This window comes from Mastomys coucha, unplaced genomic scaffold (assembly GCF_008632895.1).
Source record: "Mastomys coucha isolate ucsf_1 unplaced genomic scaffold, UCSF_Mcou_1 pScaffold21, whole genome shotgun sequence".
NCBI classification, from domain to species: Eukaryota; Metazoa; Chordata; class Mammalia; order Rodentia; family Muridae; genus Mastomys; species Mastomys coucha.
Genome location: NW_022196904.1, coordinates 81,418,142 through 81,426,057, shown reverse-complemented (window position 1 = coordinate 81,426,057; position 7,916 = coordinate 81,418,142). Strand labels below are relative to the sequence as shown.

Sequence of the window (7,916 nt, the reverse complement as noted above, 5' to 3'; positions counted from 1 at the left end):
AGGAAACCTTAGCATCATGTAAGTTTTAAACAATTTTCTAGTCCAGCTGAGAGTGAGATTTCTTCCAGGCTATGTGGGGATTATAGGGATTTTTGCTCCCCAAGAACTTGTAATAGAGAAAATAGGAGAATGTAGAGAATGAGCTTCCATAGGAAACCTTAGCATCATGTAAGTTTTAAACAATTTTCTAGTCTAGCTGAGAGTGAGATGTTGGCTGTATTTGCAATAGCCAAGCTATAGAGGAAGCCTAGGAGGAGCCATCAACAAATGAATGAGAATTATTATGTGCACAATGGAGTTTATTCAGTTATAAAGAAAACCAAGGGCTGGAGAGGTGGCTCAGCAGTTAAGAACACTGACTGTCCTTCCCAGAGGTCCTGAGTTCAATTCCCAGCAACCACATGGTGGCTCACAACCATCTATAATGGGATCTGATGCCCTCTTCTGGTGTGTCTGAAGACAGATACAGTATACTCATATGCATAAAATAAATCTTTTAAAAAAAGAAAATCAAACTCATGATATTTTGGGGGCAGGGGAATGGAAGAGTATCATGTTAAGCAAAGTAAGGCAGATACACAAATACAAAAACCCCATAGGTTTCCTCATATGTGAAATCTAGGGGGGTATATATATATATATATGACATAAAATAGAAGTGGGGGGACTATAGGAAAGAGGAAGGATAGAGTAACAGGAGCAGGTAATGGAGGGTAAACAAGAATAAAATCATTATACTCTTGAAAAAGAATGCTATTATTAAACCCATCATGTATACAGTGAATGTACGCTAATAAAAGAATTTAGAAAAGAGGGGAGAGGTAGGATTCAAACCTGTTTTCAAGGATTTCCATTAAGCAGAGATAATAGGACACAGGGCTGGGAGAGAAGGTAAGAGTGAGCAAGCACACGTTATTAATTTTGTTCTTATGCATGGCCTTTGCATATGATGCTTTCAAAATTTGGACAAAATTTCCTAATGTATTAGACCAATTATGTATTCTTCATAATAGTCAGACCCCAGTTGGAATGCCACTTTATTAAGCCCTTATGCTGTGTGCACATTTGGTGCTTTAGTTAAGAACACAACCTTTTCCTGTCATGAGTTTATCTATGCCCTTTAGGAGGGTGGCATCCACATCTATTGCTGTAGTCTCTAGCACTTAGCATAGTGCCTGGCCCATAACAAGCCTTTGATAAATATACATTAAATGAATCTGTGAGTGTTCAAAATATGGTCATAATTTGATAGGGGCAAAGGAATACATAGATACTGGGTAGAATTAGGGAAAATAGAGGTAAAAACAGAATGAGTAAAGATTTTGAGTATCATACAGTGGACTCAAGAAATTTTGACAGTTTTTGAGCTCCAGTAAGAGTCCATTTAAGTATCTTTCCAGGAAGGAGCTCTTTGCCATTCACCAATGCAGGCAGAAGCATCATTTCTTTTTTCTTTGTTTGTTTTTAAAGATTTGTTTATTTTATGTGTATGAGTGCACCATTGCTCTTTTCAGACACACCAGAAGAGGGCATCAGATCTCATTACAGATGGTCGTGAGCCATTGAACTCAGTACCTTTGGAAAAGCAGTCAGTGCTATTAACTGCTGAGCCATCTCTCCAGCCTTAAGCAGCCCGAGTATTAGAAATGAAACTACTCTGAAGTAAAATAGTTCATCCATAATTCAAAGTCTGGCTGCTTAGCAGAGGTAGTGAGTCCCAGTTTATCATCATGGAGGATCACTTTTATTATATTTTACTTTTGTACTCAGGAATTTAGAGAAGCACTACTTTTTGCCAACCACATATATAATAAAGCCATTACCTCTTTTCCAGTTTTCAAGTAATTTGTGCTAAATTACCTCATTAGTGAGTGGGAGAAGAACAGTGCTAATTCAGTGCCAAGGTGATAAATACCCAGCAGAAGGCAAAGATTCTTGCTGGTTTCTTTGGTGGGCTTCCAGGTTCATCTCTACGATGACATAGCATCTTTAAGTATCTCATCGCACATGTGGAAAACATAGGAAGGTCTTGGATCAAGACATACAGCACATTGTCCATGAACATGTGAATATCTAAGAGAAGTCTTGTAAATGTAATGAGCTTAGCAAAATGATTCATGAATCCACCCAAAGTACACCTTATAAAATTAACCACAGAGATGCCACTCCTCAACCCTCAAACCTAAAAAGACATAAAACTAGGAACACCAGAGACATTTACACACACACACACACACACACACACACACACACACACACACACATCTATACATATAAAAAAATTGCCTAAACTCTCAAAGACCCAGATACCTAAGGATCCAGGGCTAAGGTTGGCACAGTTGCTTGGGATGCCCAGAAACTCCAGGCACTGTGAGTGCAGTTTGCGTGTCATGACTGGAAGAGAATGTATACAGTATGCTCACACAGTCAGTCTTCTTCTCTATCACACGATTACAGTGCGTTTACAGAGGCCAATGAAGTAGCTTTTTCTGGATTTAATTTTCTACTTTAGCATATTTGCTAGTTCTTGGCACTAGGGGGCGGATGTGTGAAAGGATAGAGGTCAGTGCTTTGTTCTTTCTGAAGCTTATTTTACAGATTTTCCCAGAGGAGCCCATTGTCACTAAAGTACTAGGGGAGCTGTGCTAACATCACATTGTTTTCATGGCTTAAAAGTAACAGCTACTCCTTACCCTTTGCAAATCTTGGGACACCTTTTTTTCCTGGGTGTGCCAGGAAGTCAACAAACACCCACAATTATACATCTGCCAATTACAGTCCATCAGAGAAAAGAATGATAAAGAAAACAATAACAACAACAACAAACTGTCAAAGAATTGTTTATTTTATAGTGGTATGTCATATCCTGGTGTCTCTCACTAATTGTTCATTTGTTCTTTCAAAATAGTTATGGTTTATGGTGCTAGACTACAAAAAGATAGACACAAAATATGGTCCTGATCTCAGGTTGGTTGTGAGACTAATAACTGCCATGAAGGCAAGCATGTCTGCCAAGGAAACACATAGCCAAGCCTTATACTACTGGGCACGAAGCTCTGTGAGGCCTCCCTTTGGGAGAATAGGTAAGAGGTAGAAGTGGATGTGGCAGATCCTAGTGTGGGGGAATGTTGTGTGCAGAAGGCCACAGTGCATGTGAAAACTGGCAAGTGTGTGAGAGAGCAACTATTTCCATTCCTGCCAAGTAAAACACTTTACCTATAAAATAGGTTTCCCCCTTCCCTCCTACTCTCAGCCTCTGGCTAACATCCATCTATTTTCTGCCTCTATGGATTCGTCTATTCTGGATAGACCATATAAATGGAACTACTGATAGGTGATTTTTTTTGGCATACCTTTTGCATGTTGCAAAATGTTTCAGATGTTCATCTGTGTTGTAGCATGTGTCAGTGTTTCATGCCAAATATTTTTTATATGTGTCTATTATATGCTTTTCTATTCATTTATTCATAAATGTTTGTTGTTTCTATTTTAGCTATTGTATATAGACCTGATGTGAACGCACATGCACACATACTCTTTCTCTTTCAGTCTTTTGGGTATACACCTAAGAGTGTAATTGTAGGGTTATATGATAATTTTGTTTAACTTTTGGAGAAAATACCCAGTTCTCTTTTATTGGAGATAATTGTATGTTTGATATTAAAGCAAACCAACCATTTATTTATTTATTTTTTATTTATTTGTGTGTGTGTGTGTGTGTGTGTGTGTGTGTTTCATGTACCATGATACATGTGGTTGAGGACAACTTTGTGAATTGGTTCTCTGGTTCTCTCTGTCCTCTATGGGATCCAGGGATGAGACTCAAAGCACAGGCTTGCACAAGTAAGTGCTTTACCTGCTGAACTATCTCACTGGCCTCTTCTTAGCCATATAGTTCGTATAGTTTTAGCTTTACTTTGGAAACTTTTAAACCTGACTCACCCTTTACAGTTACATCACTAATTATAGTTACTCTACCAATTATAATGATCTCAGTGAGGCAGGTACTGACCTACGGATTAAAGGAATAGAGCCTAGGAATCCTTGGGGCATGGACTCCTATCTCTAAGACAACAATGCCTAGCAGCAATGATTTCTTTCAGTTTATCGATGCATAAACTGAGGCCCAAGAGGATAAAGCACTTGTTTAGTGCCGTACAACTTTTATGGGTGGGATTTAAAGCTTAGAATGTCTCACTCTAGAACAGATCTTTTTCCTATTCTGTATGACCTTGCTCAAGAATTTCCTATGCTGCTGTCATCCACCGTGTTGCTGGGTTTTAGAATTTCTACAGTGAGCTAGAATTATATAGGATAAGGGGATCTCAACTGAGAAAATCCCTCCATCAGATTGGTTTGAGAGAGGGCCTAGCCCACTAGGGGTGGTGGCACCCCTGGGAAGGGGCTTCTGAGCTGTATAAGAAAGCATGCCGAGCAAGTCAGGGGAGCAAAACCAGTAAATAGCTTTCCTCCATGGTCTCTGCTTCAAGCTCCTGTCTTGAGTTTTTGCCCTGACTTCCCTTGATGATAGACTGAGATGTAAGCTAAATAAACCTTTTCCTCTCCAAGCTGATTTTGATCAGAGTTTTATTATACTGACAGGAAGCAAACTAGAACAGTATACTGGGGAACACTTAGCTCAGTTGAGAATCATATAATTCTAATCCTAGATAGGTAGAATAGGGATGCTGGCTCCATTTGGACTTTTCACCTAACATTTAACTGATAATTATGGTTATGTAGTAGAGCCACATTATATAGCCTAAGATGATACAGAAGGAAGTGCATTGAGAATTCCTTACTGACAGAGCTGGGAATATTTGCTTATAGAAGATACAGATGTGATGAATGACATTCCAATATCAGTATTTATATAAAAGCCATACAGAAGAGAATTAGAAACATGGGAAACTGTAGCACTCAAAGCTGCTGTGGGTGGGGGAGTGGAGAAGGGATGATATGAGACACTAAAAGCAGCCTGAAATGGAAGACTTCTCTGTGCTGTGGATAGTCCTGAAGATGGCTCTTCATTCAGAAGTGGTGCTATTCCCTCCAGAAGTCAGCTCTCAGCAGGTACAGAGACATCAGCAGGACTGTGAACATCTTCAAGCATTATGTGGATCTTTGTGTTGGTATATTAGAAGTAACAACCACCAGATTCACAGAATGTCAATACTGTAACACAATTAACCCTTTAATGATAGACTTAGAGACACAAAGTGGAAAGACTAAGAGTTCTCTAAACTTCAAACCAAAAGTTAGTCTCGAAAGGCAGATGTGCAGAACAGGGGCTCTGTAGAGGGCTTGAGAAAGATCTTTATGTCCAGTTAGGATGACAACTGAGGACCTTCTGCTACAGGAATGCTGCAGAAATATACTCAGCCAAGATAAAAGGGTTTTACTTTAATATGCCTTTCTACCACACTGAGGGTTGCATTTGAGTTTATGGATAAGCATGCTTTTAAAAAGTCAGAGTTGCTCTTAGCAAATTTATTCCATAACTTGGGTTTGTTTGTCTTCAATTTTAAAAGCCATTTTTAAGATCCAAAACATTGAATCTTGCAGGTAAGATTGAGGGGTCCAGTGTAGGCACACCAGTTATACAGCTTGCCATATAAAATTGGCTTGAATAAAGCATTTCTCCCATATTCAAGGTCTTGATGGGCACACTACATTGTGCTGTCCATCAAATGGGTGCCAAACTGTCAGCATGGCTTCTGACAAAAGAGCCGGCTTTTAAGATGATGGGCATATGAAAAAAGGTTTAGTTGCTAGGTTTTGAATAGGCGATGGCCCTCACAGGCTTGTGTGTTGAGGGCTTCATTCCTGTTAGTGGCTTTGTTTTAGAAGGTGCTGTAAATTTTTAGTAGGTGAGACCAAGTTGGAAGAAGGAACTCACTGGAGGCATGTGCTTGAGGCTTTATATTTTCCTCTCCTCTTCCTGTCTGTACCTTTCTGCTTTCTGGCTGCCTGCAGTGAGCAGCTTTGTTCTATCATATTCTTCCAGGATGATGTTCTCCATCACCACAGTCCAGAAATGGCAGGACTTATGTACTGAAACCATGACTCTACATAAATCTCTCCTCCTTCCAAATTAGTTCTCTCAGGTATGCATCATGGTAATAAGACATGGTAATAGAACCCAGCTATACCACTCCTGGGCATATACCCAAAAGATACTGCAACATGTAAGAAGGACACATGCTCCACCATGTTCATAGCAGCCTTATTTATAATAGCCAGATCCTGGAAACAACCCAGATGTCCCTCAACAGACGAGTGGATAAAGAAATTGTGGTACATCTACACAATGGAGTACTACTCAGCTATTAAAAACAATAAATTTATGAAATTCTTAGGGAAATAGATAGATCTGGAGAATATCATCCTGAGTGAGGTAACCCAATCAGAAAAGAACAATCACGGTATGCACTCTCTGATAAGTGGTTATTAGCCCAGAAGTTTGGAATACAGGAAGAACAACCCACAAACCACAAGGAACTCAAGAAGAATAAGAATAAGAATAAGAATAAGAATAAGAAGAAGAAGAAGAAGAAGAAGAAGAAGAAGAAGAAGAAGAAGAAGACTCTAATAGATTAGTTTTCCTAGTTACAGTTTATTCAAATAATCATCTAAACTCCTAAATTTCTTAGAACATTACAAAGGAAAACTAGAATCCTTGCTCTTTTGGAAGCATGGGTGCTGGAGGATATCCTTAGATGCCTCTCCAGTATGAAGCCTATGGCCTAGGAGCACAGCCCGTTTCTTCACAGAAAGTTTTAACAAGGAGGAGCACATCTTTGAAAAAATATTCCTTTTGCTTATAAAATGATCAAACTGCATTTATTGCAATTGAGGGACAATGGTTCCAACTGCAGCAGAATGGAAAGCTCCACCCTCTTTCTTTTGTTGACACAAATACAATCACTATGAAGGTGGAATAGTGCTTCTAGAATAGTTCATTTTATAGTGTATTTAAGGTTAGGTTGTCAACATCTGGAAGTTTACCTTCTTTACTGCTGGACTCTTGGTTACCCACCCACAGTCACAGACCCAGAGCCCAGCATTGTATCCATATTTAATGCAGAGTGATCACTCACTGGGATTTGAAACTATTCTTGTCAGAGGCTCAATAATTGTCAGATATGTCACAGGGTAGATGATGTAGAGTATCTGCCAAGCAATCTATTTACAAAGTCAGGGTGAGGACATCAGCCCTTCTACAAGAGCATTACCAGGGGAGTAAGAGAGGACTCTAGGAAGGAAAAATACCACATGCTGAACAATGACTATTCTAGACACTATGCAGACATTTCCCATATGCTATTCAGGGTAGTTGAAGCCCAGTGGACAAAAATGACATGGAAGTGTTTGGGAATCAGCTATGTAATCATTCCTTTGAGGCTGTGCTGAAGTCCCAAGATCAATATGCCTCTGGAATGGGGAAGAGCATAGACCAGCCAAAGTAGCCAGACCAAAGCAGATTCCAGCCATGATGGCCACTTGTGAACAGTTGGAGAAAGGTTTGACAAAGGTGGTAGCAGGAGCTTGGGGAGGGAGTGGTCTAGGAATACATTTCCTTCTCTCTTGTAGAGCACTGTGGGAAAGAAAGAGGAAGACTCTAAAGCCTGGAGGATCTTCTGCTCCTCTGGGCTTTCTCTGTGAGGAGGAGGAAGATTGAGAGGGTTTTAAAGATGAGTATTTTGTGATTGGAATATCATTCTGGTCACCTAGTGGAGATGGGAGAATAGGTTGAGAGGTATTGGTGAACAGCACACTACATGCTTTGGAAGACACTTTCATGTTAACTGCTCTTTGGCTGCGAGATAGAAATGGGCTTTTGTGAGACAAAGCTGCATTGTACAGCATTGTTACAGCTTGCCTTTGGAGTGACTGAAAATGGTATTAGAATGTGA

General features: G+C 39.7%; 1 protein-coding gene across 3 annotated transcripts in view; it reads left to right on the top strand.

Moving 5' to 3' along the window:
* The window catches only part of Ankrd42 (ankyrin repeat domain 42), a 102,112-nt gene that overhangs the window by 68,731 nt on the left and 25,465 nt on the right, over positions 1 to 7,916 (top strand). The gene's annotated exons all lie outside the window — the stretch shown is intronic.